A 22,926-nucleotide genomic window follows, 5' to 3' on the forward strand; every position below is an offset into this window, starting at 1 on the left:
TTTACAAGCACAATAATTACCACCTAGAGTTGTTTTCCTATCATTTAAGTGCTCTCTTTCTCCGTTTGGTATCCAGGATATCCATGTTTGTCCTCAGTGAACACTACTGTAGGAAACAGTATTTCTCCCAGCTGTCTGAATATCAAAACTTCACCTTCGAGGAGTTGTTTTTCTTCTGCCACTAACAGTCAATGAAAAAAATCAAAGAAAGGGCAGAAGATGAGATTTGGCTTGATTTACTCCAGTACTTGTTAATGAAAGTACTGAAGGGTGCAGGGAGAAGAGCATGTCGGGGCAGAGCTCTGGGGTGGGGGTGTCACAGAGGGAACCTGTACCCTCTGTCTTACCAGGAGGGTTGCCAGATGTGGCAGCACATGTGTACCACCTTCCCAGGTATTTGTGTTCTCCTCTTGGAGTGGGGGACATTCCCAGTGGAAAATTAAGGACAAATTATGAAGTCATCAGTCCAAGCCTGGCTGCAAAGCGATAGGTGGGAGCTGGCAAAAAGCAAGGAGTTGTTTTCCGTGCTAAAAATAATAATATTGCCCATGTAAGTGTGTGAATACATATTCAGAGTAGTCATTTCCAGGTAAGTCTGCACAGGTGCATCACTGGCACAGGAGAGCAGCAGTGTGTGGGTGTAGGAATGGCAGTGCCTGGAGCCTGCGGGCAGGAATGTGGGAGGGAGAGAGAGAGAGAAATCCAGGGCTTTGTCCATGGCAGGGCTGTGGAAAGGGCATTCCTGGACATCATTTTTGAAATGTTTGTGCTTTGACCTGCCTCTCCTGGTAAGGGAAGCAAAAAAGAAAGGGATTTATCCAGATGTGCAGCAGCCATCTCAGCTGACAGCACATCTGGGGGCAGTGTGGAGGTCATCTCTGGTCCCCCCCCCATGCATGAGGTGGCCTTTGTGGTCACGAGGGCTCTGCCATCATTCTCCTCCCAAGGCCTTCACCTTGCCTTGTGCATCCTGGCATTTTGGGCAGGCACTGAGAAGCTGCCTTAGGCACCATGGAGCTGGAGGAAAGGTGGGAGAGCCCATGCCAAGAGAGAGATTGAACAGGACAGGAGCTTTGCAGAAGGTGGCACAAGGATGAAGATACAGTGCTCATGTTGGGACAGGGCAACACTGCCCCATCATGCCAGTTTTCATCTTTTTTTTTGTTTTTCTTATTGAAATACCAGTATGTTCTGGGGTTTACCCTCCATGTCATCCTTGGGGCACAGCAGGTGAAGGACTCTCTGCTGGGTCTGGCTGATGTAAATATTGACAGCCAGAGATGTCACTACTGGTGGCATGCACCTCAACTGCTCCCAAGGCACAGGGACACAGTGGACACCAAAGGGTGGCTGCAAAGGGGTGAAAAGGGTCATCAGCTCCCTGGTTTGGTGCAGCTGAGCTCTTCCTTTTGAAGATGAGCTTTCCAGGCATCACCTATGTCAGTCTTGCCCAGCACCACTGCGAGGGGCCCTCACCAGCAGGTGACACTGAGTGCCCATTCCAGCTGAATTCTGCCATAAATGCGCCATGAGTGCATTTTTCCTCTGGATTTCAGAAATGTGGTCTGTGCTGTTATAGCTGGCAAATGAGCAGATCAGAGTTCCCCTGTGGTAATGTATCTCTATCAATTTATTTCTCATTAAAAATCTTGTGCACTGCAATAAAGCCAATAGTGAGATAACTGTGGAGCTTTATAACCTGTTAAATCAGGCCTCTGCTTCTACACAAAACCATCTTAGGCTGTTGTAGGGATTTAGAGGGAAACCAAATCAATCCAGTGTCCCCCATCCTGCAGCTGTGCAGTCCTGGGTGCAGAAGGGGGTAAATCACTGCCTTCAGTGATTCTTTTAGAGTTTGGTGAAGGGAGAGGGATTGATCTCTGGATGATCTGCATTACAGACAGCTTTTTTTTTTTTTAATTCCCCTCCTTTCCTTCTGTGCAGATAAAAAGCTAGAGAGGTTTGGGTTTGATGGAACCTATGGTGAAAATCTTTTTAATTAACACTGGATTAGAACTGGAGCCGTGTTTTAGTTGGAATGGCAGATACCTGTCTTTTCTGGGCAGCCAGGCAGGCTCTTAATTATCACTTGTGAAGGCAGGAGGGTGCAGGGGATTTGTCTCCCATTCCCATCCCTTCCCATCCCATCCTATCCCCATCCCATCCATCCTGTTACAGTGTTTTCTCTGCTTGTGCTAAAGAGAATTTGTGCTCCCTCATTTTTATTTGGATCAAATCTCATTCATTGCCTACTACAGCTCACTTGTGCCCTTTCCTTTTGGGAAGGAATTTTGGTGACAAAAGGAATTTTGGACATTTGCTGGGGCTTTGCTCTTTAACTCCTTGACAGGAAGTTAGAGGCAGGTGAGGATCAATCTCTTCTCCCACGTAACAAGTGATAGGACAAGAGGAAATGGCCTCAAGTTGCTCCAGGGGAGGTTTAGGTTGGGTATTAGGGAAAGTCTCTTTACCTAAAGGGTTTTCCAGTCCTGGAACAGCTGCCCAGGGCAGTGGTGGGGATCCCATCCCTGGAAGATTTAAAAGACAGTAAATGTGGCACCTGGGGTTTAGTGGTGGTGTGGTAGTGCTGGGTGATCTTAGAGGGCTTTTCCAACCTAAATGATTCCATTCCCTGTGTGTCTCCCTCGGGGCTCAGGGTGGGAGCAGGGTGCCCCTGCTGCAGGGAGCTCAGAAATGCCGTGTGCTGGTGCCAGACGTCCCCACCGCGTCCCCTCCCTGCCATCGATTGGGCTCTGTCACGTCTGGGGGCTCTCGCCACGGTCCCGCCTTGCTCTAAGTGCAAAGGAAGGGAGAAAAATCAATTCCCATCAGCTGAACAGTGCCCTTTGATTTATTGCCAGTGGAGGAAGAAATTCTTTATCTCCTCCTGGAAGGGATTGCTTTGGTGTTTGTTATTAGGGAGCGTTGCTGGAACATCCCCCTTCCTCCAAACCCTAGTATTTTCATAACCTTTGCCAGCTCGAGGACATCTGGACCACAAAAATGGTCTCCCAAAGTGTAGTGAAAGGGGGTAGGTGTTAACCTGGTCTGCTGGGGTGGTCAGGGCTTTGGCACACGATGAAATTATGTGTATTCCTTAGATTTCAGTCTGCTCTTGCACCTGTCTGGGGTTATTTAGTGTGGCTTTTTGAACTGCAAATTGAAAAGAGCATCCCTGTGCAGGGCAGAGGGGTTGCCTTGGTCCTCCTCACCTTCCACCACCAGTCACCTCTCCCATCTGTGGGAGTTGTGCTGCTGCAGAGAATAGATGGAAACACTCTGATCTACACCCTTGAAAGTTCCCCATATCCTTCATCTTCCAGCTGAGCTCCAGAGCAGAAGCACGAGATGGGCACCCCAGAAATCAGAATGACTGCAGGGCGGTGTTTTAATTATCTGTAATTGCTAGAGCAGGTTAGTGGCCAAATGAGCAAGTGCAGGTGCACAGCTGGCCTGATGTGCTGGCAGCGAGTGGGAGCTGATATCCTGACAGTGTGCTCAGTGCTGGTTTTGTGTTTCTGCCAAAAAAACCCTCCTGGCTTTTTTGAGGTTGCTTCAGGTCTCAGTTCAAGACCAGCAGTGGGGGGAGATGGGTGGCCATGGCTTGGTCTCAATGGAAAATTGAATTTTCTGTGCTGAAGTTGCTCCAATCAACCCCTTTCCTACAGGGTGACTGGTTTGCAGGTGGTTTTGTACATGGGTGATACCAGGACTGTGTGATTCAGGGGAGATGGAGAGAATTCAGACCACCTCAATCCCACTTAGTGTCAAAACCAGCTTGTCTCCCCTTTTAGTGACTCTGATAACATTTATTTGTGAGGCTTCCTAGGACATCAAGGTTTTAAATCATCCACAATCCATCAGTTTAATTCCCTCTTTAAAGCAGTGATCATGAGTCTTAAAATGGAAAAAAAAGCCAGCAGCCTGATAGAAGGGAGTTGTTTCCAGCCTCAGGCAATGCAGCCTCAGGCACCAAGTTCTCCTGGAGGGGAACCACCTGGGGCTGTTGTGCCACACCAGCAGTTCTGGGTTTTGGGGGCAAATCCCAGTTTCTTGGAGAAGCAGCTCAGTGCAAATGAACTTCAGGGCTTTGTGAACAGAGAGAATTTTGTTATAAGGCACCTGTGGGTTGGTTTTGCATAGCTGGAGGTGATATCGACCCTGTCTGGGCTTAGATGAATCTTCTGATTTCCAGCAACTGCTTTGAATACCTTCCCTGGGGTCTTTCCTCGTTGTTTGTTAGCAGGTAATGAGGAAAGTGGGAACATTGGAAGGGAAGGGTGAGTTTTGGGAGACCTGGCTGGCAGAGGATGCTGCCCAAAGCTATGGAAGTGGGCAGAGCTGCTTGAGTGCTCCCCTGTCCCTGGGCTCTCCTCTGTAATTGATGGCCAGAGGTCAGCTCAAGGTAGGTTTGTGACAAAATCTCAATGCTTTATGAGCTAGGCATTTGAGATTTTTAATAGAGTTGCCAGTGAAGATAAATGGAACATGAGGTTGGTGACCCCAGGGGGCCGGACCATCACTCTGGGTTGTGGTGGTGAATAAACCTCAGAAATCCAGGGCTGGTGTTAGTTTGGGCTGGATTTCTGTTTTAGGGTGAAGGTAGCTCAATTAGAACTATTGCAGCTGATTTAATCCAGATTTCTTTTGTGGGATTTCATGTGATTTTTGTTCTTGAGGACTTATGTATTGTGGTCTCTGTTGTTTCAGTGATGCTTTCATTCCCTGTGTGTGAAACGTGCCGAATCCTGTTGTGGTAACCATAGAGAAAACCCCAAAAAAGGTAAAATTTAAAGGGAAAAAAGTCCAGCAGAGTCCAGTGGACTTGTGCAGAGCTTAGCCAAGGACCAGAGCATATTAAATGTGCTTCAGGGCAAGTTTTTTTTCTTCAGGATTTTACAATGTGAGGCAATTACTAAGCTGAACAGCGTTCCCTAAGAAGATTATAATTCTGCATCCAGTGTGGACCAAGGGCATCCCAATCGGGCTGCAGCAGCTCTCTGGCGTATTGGAATCCAACCAGGTCGTTAGTGGTGTGGCAGCATTAATTACTATGAAAGCAAAAGGTTAATTTGAAGTTTTGTGGGTTGCAGAAGGTACTGGGGAGAGCGAAGCCTTTAATTTTGTGTCATTGTATAGATGAAATAGGAAAATGTATTTTTGCAGGAATGGTTGGTGGAGATGGTTGGGCGTGCTGGGTGCAAGGAGATGCAGGGTCTGTGAACCCCACTGCTTTCTGGAAGATAAAATAAAAACAAAACTCTGTATTTCTTGTACTTATTTTCATGATGTATCCTGGATTAAAAAAAAAAAAAAAAAGGCAGGAAGGATGGAGACTTGTCAAAATGAGTTATTAACGAGGTCATACTTCACACTTCCTTCCAGTCTGAGGAAGCAAAGCATGTCCTTTGCTATGATATAGACACTTTTTTATCTCTTTTTTCATTCCAAAGAAGCATTTTCAACCAGTGGGCATCCAGTTATTTTTCTGCAGTAACTCAGGAGTCTTCAGCTTTCTGCCACAAATCTTCAGAGAGCCGTCAGAATCAATAGATAGTGTTTGTTTATTTTGATACAGCAAAGCAAGAGAGGAAGAAACAATCAGACAGGTGAGGGAAAACAGGAGCTTTGGCATATTTTGTTTATATAGAGTTGTTTGGCTTGTTTTGGAAAAAATAAAATGAAGGCACCCATCAGATTGGATTCAGATTTCCAGCACGGATTCCAAAGGCACACGATGCTCCTGAGCACAAAGGCTGCCTTTCACACACATCTCAAAGGGAAGATTTGTGCTTTTCTTGCCAGCACTCCCTGAGGAATATTTGAATTATTACCATCCCCACCTGCCAGTTCTGGGCCTGCAAAGGTGGTGGGCACAGGGGAGAAAATAAAAACGGAGTGGGAACCCTGGAGACCTGGATTATGGTGTTTTGCCAAGGGTGGTGACCACCTGTGCTAAATGCTGTTAAAATAAAGTTAAAATAAAGTAAAAAACTCACCTCCAGCTTGGTGCAGGAGGAGCTGCTGTGGCAGCTCTTTGGATGGTGCCACAGAACCCCCAAAACCAGCACCCTCCTCATGCTTGTGCTTTGACCTGCCTCTCCTGATAAGGGAAACAAAAAGAGAAATGGATCTATCCAGATGTGCAGCAGCCATCTCAGCTGACAGCACATCTGGGGGCAGCGTGGATGTCATCTCTGGTCCTTTGCAGAAGCCCAGGGCTGGTGAGAGCCTTGGGGAGAGGGAGAAGGCAGAGACCTCAATGCTGTGGAGCACCCAGCTGGCCATGGTGTAATTAAAGCTGAATGAATCAAGAAATAAAAATATCCCATAAATTCAGCTTTGTGTGTGTGAGAATTAATCACAACCCCATTCAGGTTTCTGGCTGCTCATGCTCTTGTAGCCCAGGTCAATAACTGCATCATTCCCAAAACCATCGGTGTCAGCGCGGGTTTGCCGCGGGGGCTCCATCCCTCCCGGCTTTCCCGTGTTTGTTCCCTGGTCGAAGCGAGGGAGAGGCAAACAGCAGGTGCCTTCATCTGCCTCTGGATGTGAATGAGGCTGTTGATCAAAATATTACAGCCTGGAGGAGGTGATGGAGAGCTGAGCATCCTCCCTGAGCATCAGGTGCCCGGCACGGGGGGTGGCTGCTGTGCCAAGGTGGGCTGAAATGGGAATGTGCCCCCCCAGGTGCTGCTTTGATGCCAGGTGTCCCTCCCATTCAGCAGAGGAAGGGGAGAACATCCCCAAACCCCTCACACTTCCTAAAACAAGAGTTTGCTGCCAGGTTGGAGCTAAGTTTAAACATCTCATGATTCTTTTGGGAGAGCTGCCCTTTAAAAGCTGATTTTGTTATTTTTTTATTCCCGCTGCTCCAGCCCCTTGGTTTTAATACCAGCTTGCCTGAGGAACATTAACCTGCAGAGCAGAGAGGAGCACACAGGGTTCATTTTCACCTGGATATACCAGGCAGGCAGGAATTATCACCTATTAAAATGTATTTGACGTGGTGGAAGCCAAATGCATGCCGTGGCACGTTCTTTCCCTGCATTACCAGAAAGGTTCATGGAACTAAAATGGCTTGAGAATGCAGGAAAGAAGTTGGAAGGGTCTGCACCCCCAAGAACACTGTTTGCAGCTCCATCCCCTCTCCTTGCAACCTCAGAAAGGTAAAAATCACCCCAGATTTGGGCTGATGCTGTGTTTGCCTGGGGGGATTTGCAGGACCCAGAGCTGGAGCAGCGAGCAGCTCCAGGAACTGCAGCTCCATCCATGGCTCCAGGGTGCTGCCACATCCCCCTCAGGTTATCCCATGGCTTAAAGGTTTATCCTACCCCAGGACAGGGCTGTGGGCCTGTGTGGAACAGGAGGAAACACAGGAGGGTTTGTCGTGCAACCATTTCAAAGAGATTCTGTAGATTGTGATCACCACTTCACCCCGATGCTCACCCAGATAGAGAAGAGGAGAAAAAAAGGAGACTCCCAGGTCAGACAGGGAAGGGCTGGAGGTGGAACAAGCTGGAAGTGCCCAAATGGGGATTCCCTGCCCACATATTCCACATATTGCAGGGCTGGGTTGGCTGGTGATGGTCACCAGTTTGGGATTAGGGTTTGCCTGGGGGTGTTTAGGGTCTAATGACACTGATAAACACCGGGGATTTAGGGAGGGGGCACTGTTCAAAGGGACTCTCAGTGGGATTTAGGCACCTAAACGGCTTTGGTGCTCCTGAAAATCCTGCTTAATCTTAAATCTTAAATATCTGCTGAAAATGCACCCTGAAGTGAGGGATCCCAGCTCCGCAGCACCTCGGGGCACGCAGCTTGCAGAGGTGAAATGAGGCTCGTTCTCTGTGCCCCCCAAATTTCCTCCAGGCTGCCAGCAGGGAATAAAACCTTGCTGCCTGCTCCATGCCTGCCAGCCTCTTCCAGAATCACCCCATCCTTAGCTCAAGCAGCATCCGGGGAGCGGATGTATTCTTAATTCTTAATTTAAAATAATGGTTTTTTCCCCCTTATGCCACCCTTGGCACAGCTTTTTCCATTTATTCTCACTCCCCTACAGCATCTCCTCTTCTCCTGCCTTTTGGCTGAAGTGGAACTGTTGTTAAAAAACAAATCCCAAACAAGCAGGAATTTTTGGGATAAGCTGCAAAATTGACCTTGACTGAATTCAGGGGGAGTGAGAGGGAGATGAAAACGATGCCAGAGATAGTTGTAATTAGGTTAATGTCTTCAGCTGAACTTGGAGGCCAAGTAAAGAGGGGAAAGGTTGCTCTGGAAATGAAAGGTGGAACTGGATGGCTGTGGAAATTGCCAGTGGGATTTGGGAGCTTCCCAGTTGTAGGTTGGTGGTTCTGGTCTGGCTGTGGGGCTGCTGGGGAGGGGGAGCCTCCCAGTAATGGTTCATGGAGCTGATGTTGGGAGTGTATGTTGTCCTGGGTGTGCTTTTTCCCTTGCTGGGGCTCCAAGCAGGCACTGGAGCTGCTTTTCCCACAGGAATAGCCCCTGGTGCTGGTTTGGAGGAGTTTTGCGTGGGAGCATGTTCCAGCTGGAGGAGCAGAATACAGGCAGGAAATGGGGGAAAAAATTAAATTAAAATCTAGTGGGGGGGGGAAGGCTTTTTAAGCTTACTGAGGCTGCATGATGGGACTCTGTGAGTTGGCTGCTCCCCTTTCCCAGGATCTCTTCCCATGTGCATTCAGAACTGTGCTGTGCTGGGGATGCAGGAAAGGCTCGGCTGTGCAAGCTGGGTCAGAGGAAAGAGAAAATAACTCAAACAAGCCCTTTCCTCTGTCTGTTTTTTCATGTGTTTGATGTGCAGATCACCAAGGGGAGAAAAAAAAAATCCTCGTGGAACCACAAATGTCTGGTTTGGGCATCTTCAGGGAGTTTTGTTTAAATGATACCCTAGGCAAAGGAACTGGGGCGTGAGCTGAAAGCAGCTCGGGTTAAACCCAGGGTTACAGCATCCAGGAGCTGAGCTTGGGCCAGAGCTGCAGGAAGGCAAAACTCCAGGGAGCTGCAGGCACTGGCAGGGACAGGCGCTCACTGAGGTGGTGGCACAGGTGGCAGCTCGGGCTGGGAGCTGGAGGCTTTTCCTCTGTTCCATCCCAAACCCAGCGTGAGCTTTTTAACCACGCTCTAGCACAGCCAATTTCCCCCTTATTCCCACCACCTTTTATCCCAAGCCAGGACAGAGGGGCTGGGATGACACCTCCATGCCCACCACCCTTGTGTTGAACTCTCAGGCCCACGTGGGGTGGAGTTTATTCAGGTGGGGTCTGTGTCCTTTTGCAGGAACAAACCTCGTACCTGCAGCGAAACGTTGGGCACGGTCGCTTACGGCTTTTATCTGGCAGCGGATAAAATATTCCTTTCCAAGGCACTTGGCAAACAAATGAGCGAGGCAGAAATACAGATTGTGTTTGCTAATGGTAACAGGCTGCCAAAGAATGTATAAACCGCTATTCACTGGGAGGGAAATTCCTCCCTTTCGTGTGAGATGTCGGAGCTGCAAAGCCTGGGATTGCAGCTCCTCTGAAATGCTGCTGCTGGCTCTGTGTTTGCTGCAGGTTTTTTGGTAGGGGGGGAATTAACGCTGCTCTTCTGAGGGAGGGCTGGAGTGGGCAGAGCCCCGGCTGATGCTGATTCATGGTGAGCTCCTCGGGGCTCCAGCGGATCTTTGGGCAGCGGAGATAAATGCCAGGGGTCTGCTGCACGGAGAGGAACGAGGGCTGTGCGTGCATCTGTAGTGCCCCGGCAGCTCTGGGGAGGGCTGCTGCTCAGCTGCATCTCCAAAGATGATTTTGGAGTTTAATCCAGTTAGATGGAGTATTCCCCAGCTCCCCACATCCTCTTGGGGTTTATTTCTGGGCTGCTGAATGTCTTGCAGTGGGGACCATGAAGTTCCCTGTCCTCAGGCAGTCCGTGCTGCACGGTGCCAAGGGCAGCTTCAGCTCCCCGGCGTTTTTCAGCAGAATTTCAACAGAATCACCAGGTTGGAAGAGATCTCCAAGATCATGGAGTCCAACCCATGCCCCAGCACCACAACCAGACCATGGCACCGAGTCATCCAGTCTTTTCTTAAAGAAAAAACCCTGTTTTCCAAGGGAAGATGCAAGCCAGGGCAGTGTGTGTGTTTTATGGGCAGTAGGGTGTAGTGGGCATTTTTGGGTGGCTGATCCCTGAGGAGAGGGGTCTCAGCAGTTCCTGGGGCACAGTGGCTGGGGCTGAGCATCCCAGCTGCCCCTCAGCTCCCCACATCCACTGGGGACCAGTCCATGGAGTTGGAAATGGTGCTTGGCTTTGAAGTTAACATTTGCAGCTTTGGGGATAGACAAGAGGAGAACTGGAGGATAGGGAGATGATGGAGAATATTCACTTGTGGAATTATCTCTTGTAAATATTATTTATTTGGAGTGTGCTTCCTTTCCCCCCTCATCGTGGGTATTAATTTAAAACATGCTTTTGACTTCAAATTAAACAATTCACATTAAAAATCCCTGTATAAGTGAGTAACATCAGACTGCAATAAATTATTTTTGGGAACCCATCCAGAAGATGGAGAGGACCTGGGAAGTGCAGAGTCCGTGGTGCAGTGCAGGATCCACAGGGGTTGGTGGGAATGTGCAAGGACGTGTATTCTGGACAGTAAAATCCTACACAAGTGAGTCCAAGGAGCAAGAAATAATTGTTCTGCAGAAAACAAGGGGGGAACAATCAATTTTCAGCCTTTGGGGGGCCTGAGCATCTCCTTGGTCGACCTTGGCAGCCTCCCTTGACCCTCCCTCGCTGGATGCTGCAGAGAATAAAAGGGCTGTAATTATTAAAAAGGTGTGTTCAGGAGAATTCAGCCTCTCATTGCTCTGTCCTAGTGACCCTCCAGCTGCTGTGGAGGGTAATGGGCTTTGTGGCAATTACTGAGCCTGGGAACTGCCCTGTGCTGATGGTTGGGATGGTGGATGGTTGGGAGCCAGGATGATTCTCCATGTTTTCATGGTCCCTCAAATATTTTGGCAGTGCTTGCAGAGCCATCAGCCCATCTTCCCTCGTGGGGTTTGCTTCCTCCATCACCTCTAATCACACCCTGGGTGCTGGCTCAGGTGATCCCTGGTCTGAAGGAAATGCTGCTGGCACTGAGCCTCTGGAGTTACCTCTGTGCCCCATTATTGCTTCACCAGGGCAGGCACTGCTACTGCTCCCTCAGAAAACCCTCCTGGGTTATCTAAAAATTAGATTTTTAATTCACATTTGCAACAGGTTTGCAGGTCCTCTGGGTTTACCTGTAAACTCAAATACCTGGTGTACTCAAAAGCCCAGTAGTAGGTAAAAGAAACTCAGTATCACGTATGGATTTCTCGCTCTGTGTTGTACTTTGTGCCACCAGTACAATCCAAACTCATTGTTTTCCCCACATGCCTCTTTTGATCTGCTTTTCTTCCCTTCCTCTGCTGCAATGGCAGAGCAGAGACCATGAGAAGTGGCTGGAGCAAATTCCATTTGTCTGGTCCTTGGCTCCAGACAATTTGGATTAAAATATATCTTAAAATTAAAAACCCAGCCCTTAAAATATTGTTATCTTCCCAAGGATACCCTTCTCCTCCCTGGGGTACATTTGGAGAGAGACTCCTGCATGTGAATCTCCTTGTGCTGCTGTTGCAGAGTGTGAAGGTTTATAAACCCCCTTGAAGGTACAAATGGGACCTGGAGGTATTAACTGAGCCCAAATAATGACAGCTGCTAAGGAGGGTGGAGAGGAATCTTCTCCCAGACATGAAATTCCCAGAGAAAAGCTGGCTTTGGGACAAACCTCATTGTCCTGCACCATATCCTCATCTCTGCTCAAGCTGAGGAGAGCTTTGTGTGGTGCTGCCCTCTCACAACCAGGCTCAGGGCAATCAACAGCTCCAGAGAGCTTGGTTGGCAACCCCAGATCTAAAAATAAAAATATTTTTTTTAAATTTATATTTATAAAAATTTAAAAAAGAAAAAAAAAAAACTATTTCCTCGATTGCAAATCATTTCCCAGTGGTTCCCAACTTTACAACAGTGTAAAGCATCACAGACAACATCCAGTCCTGCCCTATTTATAGCTGTGAAGGTGGAGGAGAGTTTCTTTTGGACACATTTTCTCTAGAGATGCTGCCTGGGATGCTGTAAGGATTTCTCTGGAGGGCAGCTGGCGCCTCCAGCCCTCCTGGGTGTGCAGCCTCCCCTCAGGGCTGCTTTCAGCCTGTCCAGCTCGATTGCATCCTCTAAGGAAGGGAATTTGTGACACCTTGCAGTGCCTTTCACCATAGAATAAACCTTAGCCACAGGACACCCAATTTCCAGGTGACTGATCCCAAAATGCAGCTTCCCCTGTACATCTCTGTTGCTGTATTTTGATTTTTCTCCACAGTGCTTAGAGCTGCCAATGTCTGGAAAAACTGCCTTTGCTGAATTCCCCTGGAGCCCTGCTTTCCTTCCCTGGCCGGAGCTGGATCAAATAATATCTCTGCCACGCTTTGGAGATAAGGCAGGAGCTGAGCAAACCTGCCACTATCTCTGCTTTAATTTCTCCTTGCAAATAGCGTGGAGCCAATGCCTCTCCACCCAGATCAGCTCCTCTTATCAGAGGGATAATAACTGGCTCACTAACCAACATAATTCCTCTATAACCCCCAGCAATCTTTTGGGAGGATTTTGCAAGTGGCTGAAGAACAGAGGAAAATCTCTGGCTGTAGGATTAATTGGTATGAGATCAAGGCAGTATTTGACCACGTGCTTAAGAAAAGAAATAATTTTAAAAAATAAAAATACTCTGTGTGTATAAATACAGTGACTGCATTTCCACTTGTTTCCCCTTAAGTGGTCCCTCAGTGGCTCCTGCAGATGCAGAGCCTGGTTGAAGTGTGCAGGATCACGATGGAGTTTGGGATTTTGGGTGTCCAGAGCTCCCAGGGCAGTGCTGCAGCTCTGAGGGAAGTATTTGGTGTTTATGGGCCGTGTCGTGCCAGGGATGCTCTGGGGCTGTTCTGCAGCTGCATCACCTCTCCCAGGCACTCACATCCATGCCTGGGCAGCTCTGACAGCCCAGGGGATGATTTTGTCTCCAAATCTTGATTTTTTTCTACATTTTTGAGTTGAGTTTGCCAGCGGTTTCCTTTCCGCTCGCTGAGCCGCGGGTGTTGAAAGCGAGCCTGGGCTGCCGAAGAGCTTTGGCTTTCCTTGTTGATCCTTCTCCTTTTTTTTATTTTATTTTATTTTTCCCTTCCAATAAAAGGAAATCAATAGCAGCAAGCAGCACCAAATCTCTGTGTGCTGCATGATCGGATTCTTGTCCCGGGAACCGGCTGGGATTATCGGCTGTCTTTGCACTTTGAATTTTAATAGCATTAACTCTGGCCTAGTCATGTTCTCTTCAAATCCCATTTAAAGTTGCCTTTGTAAGGCAGGAGCAGACACTGCTCGGGCTGGGTTTTTTTCCTCACAACCAGAATTAAGAGACAGATTTTGAAGGTTAAAACTTCCCAGATTGTTTCCCTCTCAGTTGTCATTTTGGGATGGTTTTGTTTTCTTTCCGATTGCATCAAATATTTGTATTCCTGTGGGGACTGTGGTGAGAGGGTGAATCTCCCTTAAGAAAATAAAGGGATTTTTTCCATCATTTTTGTGGCATGGCTATGGGGAAAATGGTAAAAAGAGCAATTACCAAAAGTAACTTAACTTGGAGCTGTGCTGTGCCTCTCCTAAAGCTTCTGAATTATTTAAGGCATTGCTGAAACTTTTATATTTAGAAATATTGAAATGGAGACCCTTTCACCCAGCTTGAATTTTAGATACTTTTTCTTCTGCTCTCACAGGAGGCCCCTGAGAGAGGGGACGTGGCCAGCATCTTGTCCCAGCACAAAACAGCTGGATTATTAAAATAAAAATTTTTAAAAATCCCTTTTTTTACCAAGTAAAAAAGAGTTTTGAAGCATTTTGAGTCTTTGAAATATTTTGGGTGTGTCTGCTGTTTGAATGATCAGTTATTTCTTTAATTTTCCCAGTTACAAACCTAATCCTGGAATCATTTGGGTGCCCCTTTTCCCATCCTGGTCCCACACACTGGTCCTTGCACCAAGCAGAAAGAATTGCATTTGCCTGTGGCTTTTTTTTATCTCCTCCAAATCCCCCTGTTGCTCTGGGTATTTTTTTGTTATTATTGGCCTCATTTTTTCAGTAGAACAATGTTTTTTCTGGGAAAATGCCCAGTGCTGGGCACAGCTTGGGAGAGGTCCTGTGAGGGCAGTGTAGAAAAGGTGGATGACTTTGGAACCTTTATGTGAATAAATAGCAGGAAACAACATCACTTTTGTCTTCCTCAAGTACCACATTGAAAACCCATACTTGAATTATTACTCCTGATCATATTTAGCTTTGAGTTAATACAATTGCTTGTTGGGTACCTGTCTCTTAGGATCGTGTATTGCTTATTTCCATTTTCTGGCTCTGGCTATTTGAAAATCGTGGTTTGGGTTATGAGGTATGTGTGGAAGGGATAAGGGCTCTGCTTGCTGAGCCTTGTGCAGCACGAGGGGGAAAGTGCAAGAGTCTTTTCTGTGCTGGTCATGGAGATTTATTTATGAGATTTTTCATGAGTCTGAGTTTACACAATAAAGTTTGGGAAGAGAAGAACGGAGAGAAGAACCCAGACACAATCATTACTGTGAGATTGTTGCACATCTTGCTCCAGTAAACTCTCCCTTCTCTTCCTCTTTACTCCTGTCCCATCTCCCTTCCCTGCTGTTTATCCCTGCATGATCTCAGGAATATCAAGGATGTCACGCTGGAGCCAGGATTCCTCCTCGTGGCAGTGTCACTGTGCCCTGGCTGCTGTCCCATGCCAGAGTGGCAGGAACATTCCAGGCTGTCCTGTGGCTGCCCCTGGATCCCTGGAAGTGTCCAGGGCCAGGTTGGATGGGGCTTGGAGCAGCCTGGGATAGGGGAAGGTGTCCCTGCCATGGCAGGGGGTGCAACAGGATGAGCTTTTAGGTCTCTTCCAGCCCAAACCGTTCTGGAATTCTATGGCCCAGGTAAAACAGGGCATGGAAGGGTTTGTACATCCCCCTGTGACCTTAATCGAGCATTGGGTCCTTCCTGGGGAGCTTGGGAAGGCATCTAGAGCAGTTTAAAAGTCAAATTGGTCATTCCACCACCTATTTCCAGCCATGATGCAGCATCTGGGCTCATTGGGATTGTGTTTTCTCGGAGCTTGATGTTCTCACCTGCTCCCTGCTCACTCACCTGCTGCTTTGCTGCCACAGGAATTGCTCTGCTCCGCTTCCCTGGGCTCTCCAGGTAGAACATTGCAGAGTGGCTTTCCCCAGGAAGCATCACTGGTTTGCTTCATCTGGATGGAAATAAAACACTTTATTTTTTATTTTTATTTTCTCTCTGTTTAGCTGGGTTTCAGTGCATCCTTACACCATCTCTGGAATGTGTTTTTTCCATGCTAACAAGAGTTGATCCACAGAGTGTTGAGCTCATTCCACAGGGATCCAGCCCCACATTCCAACCCATGTCCCCACCCAGAACTTGGGCTTGTGCTGCTGGCTTTGGCATACAGCCTGTGTGCCTTCTGCTGCCCCCTTTGGCTTTATTTTATTTTATTTTATTTTATTTTATTTTATTTTATTTTATTTTATTTTATTTTATTTTATTTTATTTCATTTCATTTCACTTTATTTTATTTTATTTTATTTTACTTTATTTTATTTAATTTAATTTTATTTTATTTTATTTTATTTTATTTTATTTTACTTTATTTTACTTTATTTTATTTTAATTTAATTTTATTTTACTTTACCTTATTTTAAATTTTATTTTATTTTATATTTCAATTTTATTCTATTCTCCCAGCCCCAGCTTTGCCTGGTGCAGTCCCCTGATAACTCCAAGCGAGCAGCTCCCTGCTGCCTCCAAGCACTGCAGCAGAAGCCAGGATGAATAAAAGGCTGTCACTTTTATTAACTTTGCTACCTAGTGTCGTGTTTAATTCCAGGCAGGTACCCAGTGCAGCCCTCCCAGCTTTAAATGGCTTTTCCTGCCTTTGGGAATGTGTGTCCAAGACATGGGGCAGCATTACACCACCCACTGCCACCCTCCCATCCAGTAATACTGTGGGTATTTCAGAAAAACAAACATTTTTTGGTACTGGTTGGCATTTGCCTCCTCATTTTCAGACTGAAAAATCTCATTTCCACTACTGATTTGGGGTCAGTTTGGGTTTTTTTCACCCAGAGAGGTTGAAAACTCCTGATTCCTGCAAGTGTCCAAGGCCAGGTTGGATGGGGCTTGGAGCAACCTGGGATAGTGGAAGGTGGCAGGGGTTGAAACAAGATTTGCTTTAAGGTCCCTTCCAACCCAAACCATTCTGGGATTTTATGGACATGGGTATATTTGTTTCAGTCAGGTGTGCTGTGATATTTAGTGAGGTAGTAAGGCTTTGGTGGGAAAAAAGTGGTTTAAAACCTCCATGTGTTCAGTTTTTGTCCTGAACCTCCTGGCAGGGTCGAGCAAACTTTGCAGTGAAAAGTTTCAATAAGCATAGATTAGAAGTTCAGTAAGTGGTGCCTAATAGGTAAGTAAAATGTCTCTTGATGCTTAGGCATCAGAAAAACCAAGTTTATTTTATTTATTTTTTAAAGATATTAAGAATAAGAGGGGGAAAATAAGGTTTTTAAAACAGGACTCTGGGTGTTCAGGGAGAAGGGCAGTGGGGTGGGAGCTTTGGGGTGTCTGGAGAGCCCAGTGTGGGCTCAGCCTGTGGATTCACACCTGCCCAGACCAGCATTATCCTGTTAAATCAATCTTAGCCCCCTCAGCAGCAGAATTTGGGGAATCAGAATTTCCTGCTGTCAGCCCATCACCTGCCATGAAATCGATGGGCAGGGAGGAAGCTGCTGGTGCCATCCGTGCCCGTGCTGCAGTGCAGGTATTTTTATCTGTTATATATTGTTCCCAGATGAATTATTCTGGCCCCAGCCTGTAGATAAGGGCTGTTACTAAATGAATGTGAGCTCTACCTTGAAGGTTAAATTGCTGCCTTGCAGGTTGGCAAGGAAGGTGGGGAGATGTTTACCCACCTCCTCTGAAAAAAAACCCATCAGCTCCAGCCCTGACCTGGCAATTTTGTTGAGTGCTACTTAAAAAAAGGCAAGTATTGCACTAAAATGCTGTGTTTAGTCCTCTGAATTGCTGGGTCTTCCTGATTAAGATGCCCACCCACTGCCAGCTCTCAGGTGGGATCCCACAGCACTGGAGGAGGCTGCCAATTTCCCCATAAATTTGGGGAAGCTCCTCACAGACATCCCCAGGATGCAGGTCACAGCTGGGGGAGGGGGCGTTTTTGGCTTCTCCTCAAAAATGAAGTGGCAGCTTCAGAAAGTTATTTTGGCTGAAAGCACCCAGGTTTTAGTGGCACCATCATGGTGGTGCTGGGTCCTGGGGACTGGATTAAGCCAAGCCCTGGTGTTGGCATCTTCTGGGTGTGAAATAAATGATTATTGGCAGCGATACAGCCAAGGAAAATGCTGCTGTTCCTGCCCTGGGTCGCCCCTCCCCAGAGTTTGGTGTGGAAGGATTAGGGTGGAAAAACCAGGAGGAAAACATACAGAAAATGGCAGAAATGGTGACTGCCCTGCCCAGAGATTCATTTTTCACCTGACAACCAACCCAGCTATATATTTAGTCCCGGCTTAGCCAACGAGGAGCGGGTTGGTGATTAGAAGGCTACCGTGGGATACCCTGGGTGGGTAATATTAGGATTTACATCGCTGGAGGCTTCTCATTTCTCTGTTACTGTTTATAACTCAGCCCAAAGGGTTGGCCACTTAAGTGAACCCAGTAGGATGAGCCCCATGCCACTCACAGTGTCCAGGGGAGCCTCCCTGGCTCCATCCTGCCAGGGGATGCAGGAATGTTGGGCTCCATGCAGGAATGTGGGGCTGCAGCCTTGGAGCAGTGGTTTATCTGCAGGTCCCCTTGGTTAACAAATACGGCTGTTGCAGGTTTTTAGAAGCTGTTAGCATGAACCATTAACTCTTCCTTTTAATTATTCAGGTTGCCTCTTTTAAATTTCTTTTTTAAGTGGAGCTAATAGGCTTTGCAGAGGAGGCTTCCAACCACAGCAGTTCCTCCCTGGAGGAGCCCTGTTTGTGCATCGCCAGCTAATCTCTTTTCTTCATTATCCCTTATCTTTCTCTAGCTGATTAATTGCTTTCAATTGATTTATAAATATTCTGTTGATACACACAGTGACGGGAGGGGAACGGGATATGTCCAGGCTCAGGGGTCATTGATCCATGCAGCCCCTTGGGCTTTCCTAACCTGCCTCACAAATCCCAGCCAGGCTTTATTTCCCACTTTTTTTTTTTGTTGTTTTTTGTCTTTGCAATTCCTGCGAACAGCCAAAAATTGTGCTGTAGCATCACTTGGAGTCTATGCACGTGAACAAGCCTTGTGGCAGGTTTTGGGTGTAAAGAAATGGGATTTGGGTAAATTTTGGTTGTGTTGAATGCAGCAGGTTGTGTGGGTGTCATAAAAACCTGTTTTCTGTACTGAATTCCCTAATATACATATATTTATATATGTGTGTGTATATATATATTTATATGTAGGTGGAGTAGTTGATGAAGACAGAACATTAGAAACTCTGTGGAAGCTCCAGGGCAGCTTAAAAAACATAATTTACAAAGGCAATAATACCTGACTATAAAGATAGTGGCCAGTGTCAGAGTGGAGCTGCCCACCTTCAGCCCCACTGGAATCACACGTGCCATTGAGGCTGCAAAGCCCTTTTTAGAAACACATTTGTACATGGGGGCAATTCATTAACCTTTCCCAACAGACTACCCATTTTCTCTGATATTTCTCTGCATGCAGCCTGTTCCCTCCAAGTGTCCCCACGATCCCTGGGGGGTGGGCTGAGCTGGGAGGCTCTGGGGACGCGATGGCCCTTGGTGGCCTTGCAGTGACATTCCTGGACATGCTGCAGGGGAGATAAGCCTTCAACAAGAACATGTTTCCCAAAGTTTGAGACCAACCACACAGCTCTGGGTTTTGTTTTTGCCTGATTTATTACTATTTCTCTACTACTACTACTACTACTATTATTATTATTATTATTATTATTATTGTTATTATTATTATTATTATTATTATTATTATTATTATTATTATTATTTTCCTTCTCTTTCCCTGTACAGTGCCTGGTGGCACAGGCACAACCCCAGCGTGTGGCAGTGTAATTACACGTTCCTAATGAGCAATTGCAGCTCCTTTAGCAGCCCAGCCTGACACTTTATCGGGTATTTGCAGGAGTCATGTAATTTTTGTATCATCATATATGGTAATATATTCACTGCAGCATGACATGGGATGAGGTTCAATGAATAATGTAAAACCCAGAATAACACTGAATCTATATGAGATGTGTTTTTCCCCCCAGCATTGTTTTAAAAAGGAAAATATTGATTCTGGTGGGGTTCAGCGGTTCAGAGCTCTCGGAGAACTCACGTTTTGCTGATCGATGCCCACCCTGTCCCTGCCCAGCCACAAACGTGCAGCTGTCTGTGCCATCCCCTGCCTCACTAGTGCTGACAAGGCTGGGGAGGGCAGGGAGGAGTCAGTGGCATTTGCAGCTGGATCCAGATGTTGCAGAAGCCCAGCAGGTTCTGTTGGGTTCGGGTACCAGGTGAAACCTCCCTCTCCATAATACATCCATTTTTTTCTCCAGTAACTGTCTTTCAATGCAAATTAGGATGGATAATTTCTATTTGTTTTCCTTTTTAACCAATTTCCCCCTATTCTGATCTGTGTCATTTATATTTGCGGGCCATTATCTTAGTCTCATTACAGCCTTTTAGCATTTGAATGAAAATATTGTCAAGAACCCAAAAGTCAGGCATAAAATGTCTGTGATGATAACTATAATCCTCATGATAAAATTAAAAAACACAATTGAAATAACTGTGATGAGCTCAGGAAGTTGTACCAAATGAGATTGGAACCAATATGATGATGTTTGCCCTTTCCCAGTTGCTTTTTTGCCTCATAAAAACAGTGCTGTTTTAAAGAGGGGGAAAGTTGCTGTGTATAGCCTGGATAGGGAGTTAACAACAAAAAATAAAAAAAACCAAGATTTTTCTCCTATTGAGGCTTTCATTAATAACTACAAAAACTCTTGGTGATGCACGTGTGATTTTCAGGAGCTTAAAATACTCTGGCAGCGCTGGAGGAGAAGGAGGTGCTAAGCAGTGCCAAGTTCCTCAATGAAAATGACTCTCACCGCCTCTGGTTTTGGAGCCAGATCGATGTTAATTAATCCTTGCCTCACACGTTACGTTCTCCAACCTCACCGCCTCAGCTTTTAACTCGCTAAAAAGCAGATGGAGGTTCCCGAAGCGCCTCCGAAATTCCCAGCCGAGTGCTCTCCTCGATGACAATGCCAATTTGTCATGAGTGAAATGTTTGACAAAAATCTGTCATTTTTGAGAGAAGTTTTTCCTTGAAAGAAAAACCAGGGGGAGAAAAGAAATCAGCTCTGTTTTGAAACATTTCCTCACTCCGTAATCTTTATTTTGCGAAAGAGGGGGATGGAGAGGGGGGTTTCTGTGGCCATGGGAGAGAAGTTTCAGGAAGTTTTCCTGGAAGCAGGTGGCGTTTGGAAGCAGGATGAGGTCTCCAGATTTTTTCTGGTGGTTTTTATGGGCAGCTCTGTCCTCCAGGTCAGACGTGGCTGCCAAGGGCCAGCTCCTGTCTGCAGGTCTGGGTGCGTCGCTGGCCTTCTGCAGAGATTCAGCGGTGGCTGTGGGTGCCAGCGCCCGCAGGACAGTGACACTCAGCACCAGCCACGTGCCCAAGCTGTGTTTGATCAGCCACCAGCTCCTATTCCCTGTTGTAGGGAGGGAGAACTGCTCCCTTCAGGGCAGCGGTGCCGAAGCTGAGTTGCTTTTTCACAGAATCATGAGATCATCAAGGTTGTAAAAGCGCTCTCAGATCATCCAGTCCAACCAGTGCTGCCAGGGCCGTGTCCCCAAGTGCCACATCCATGTGTCTGTTAAATCCCTCCAGGGCTGGGGACTCCACCACTGCTCTGGATAGCCTGTGCCAGGGCTGGACAACTTTTTGACCCCAACTTGGCTCTTTATTGCCAGTCTCTGGTGGGCCTTAGGGGCGATGGGATTTTTGGCAGAGTTGGGACCATTTTTGGTGGTGACCACCTGTAGCTTGCTTGCTTCAGAACCATAACCCTGGTGAGACCTCCAAACCCAAGAAGCTGGAGATGGGATACATGATGCAGGTTTGTCCTCTGGTGGGGCTTGTCAAGTTTGGATCAGCCTGCAGAGGCCTTCAGGGCCAGGCTTAGGTGAGAAGGGTCTCTCCTGCCCTAGATGAAGGGTCTTGGCTAGGGAGGGTTGAACGAGACCGGCCAGTTTGGCATGAAGGGCCGGACCCATCTGCACTGACACCAGCACTTGTCCCTTTCCCTGGGCAGCAGCCAGGATCCACAGGGAGTGACTCCAGGGACAGAAACACCTCCCTGGCCTCAGCTTCCACCTGGCTAAGGCCAGGGACCACCACTGGCCACACAGGCTTGATCCAGAGCGAGGAGAAGACCCAAGGCCAGTTTAACCACAGCCGGAGGGTGACTGCTGCCTGCCCCAGGGACAGTGCCAGAGCCCAGCGGTGCCACACGAGCCCAGCCGGGGCAATGAGCCATCTTTGACCTCAGCAGCAGCGTTTTCCCGTGTGCCTTCCAAAGGGATTATTAATCACAAGGGAAGGCTCAGGGGAGTCCTTGCGGCTCCCTGGGGCAGAGAGCAGCCGAGCCGCGCTGTGTCAGCACGGGCAGGTGCTGCGGGGCGAGGAGCGCTGCCTGGCACCATCAGTCAGCAGAAGTCAGGACTCGGCCCAGCGCTCCCCTCGCTCACCGGGCTCCTCTGCCAGCGAGGAGGCTCCGAGGGGAGCTCTTGGGGAGCTTTTGCAATGCCTGAACGTGGAGAACCTCCTCCCTCTGCTTTCGGGGCGCTGCAACTCAGCACCTTGCCGTGTCACGGGCTGCCTTTGCTGCGGGATTCCAGAGCAGGGTTCAGCCCGCAGGTGCCGGCGGTGCTTCCCGGCCCCGGCCGTGGCATCGGGAGCTGAGTCGGCACGGGCTCGCCCCGACTTGATCCCCGGGGAGCGGGGTTGTGCAAGCAGGCAGCGATGGGAGGTGACGCAGAGTTTTCCTTCCCGGAGCTGAGGTAGGTGATGGTGGGGCCGGGGCCGGCAGTGCGGCAGCGCCAGCCCGGAGTTTGCTGCGATGGGAACCGGCGCTTGTTGCACAACAAAACCAACTCCCTTCCCCTTGCCGAGCCCCTGGCGAGAAGCAGCGGGGTAGGGAAGGGGCAATGCCCGCCAGGCAGGGAGGGTCGCGGGGGTGGGTGACAGCCTGGTTTATTGACCCGGGTGTACAAGGTGGCCATGGGTGCACCCCTTCCCTGCCAGGACAGCTCACTCCTCCCGCAGTTGTACTGTCACCCTCTTCCCCAGAACGTCAAAGCCCATGGACACGGGGTGTGCCTCAGTTTCCCCATGCCTGAGATACTGCTGCTGTAGGGCGGGGGAGCTGGCTCCACGGTGGCTGGCAGAGGCTTGGTGCTGTTGTAAAGAGAAATGTGGTGGGGTGGGGTTTTTTGGGGTGTTTTTTTTGGGTTTTTTTTGTTTTTTGGGGTTTTTTTGTCTTGGGCTGTGTTTTATGAGCTTTGTGCAAGCTCTGCCTTCCTGGGCAGAGCTAGAGGTGTGTGCTGGCAGAGGGCTGGGGCTGCCTCCAGAGCATCCCCGAGGCAGCAGCTGGCCAGGCAGGGCTCATCCAGTGAGGTTAACAGTGTAGGGACAGGCAAATACAAACCCAAAGGG

General features: G+C 48.0%; 1 protein-coding gene across 2 annotated transcripts in view; it reads left to right on the forward strand.

The window, feature by feature from the left end:
• KAZN (kazrin, periplakin interacting protein) overlaps positions 1-22,926 on the forward strand; it is a 208,267-nt gene that overhangs the window by 165,912 nt on the left and 19,429 nt on the right. The gene's annotated exons all lie outside the window — the stretch shown is intronic.

Source organism: Pseudopodoces humilis, chromosome 24 (genome assembly GCF_049639895.1).
Source record: "Pseudopodoces humilis isolate 2021_Gansu_Grassland_sample_001 chromosome 24, ASM4963989v1, whole genome shotgun sequence".
Classification (NCBI taxonomy): domain Eukaryota; kingdom Metazoa; phylum Chordata; class Aves; order Passeriformes; family Paridae; genus Pseudopodoces; species Pseudopodoces humilis.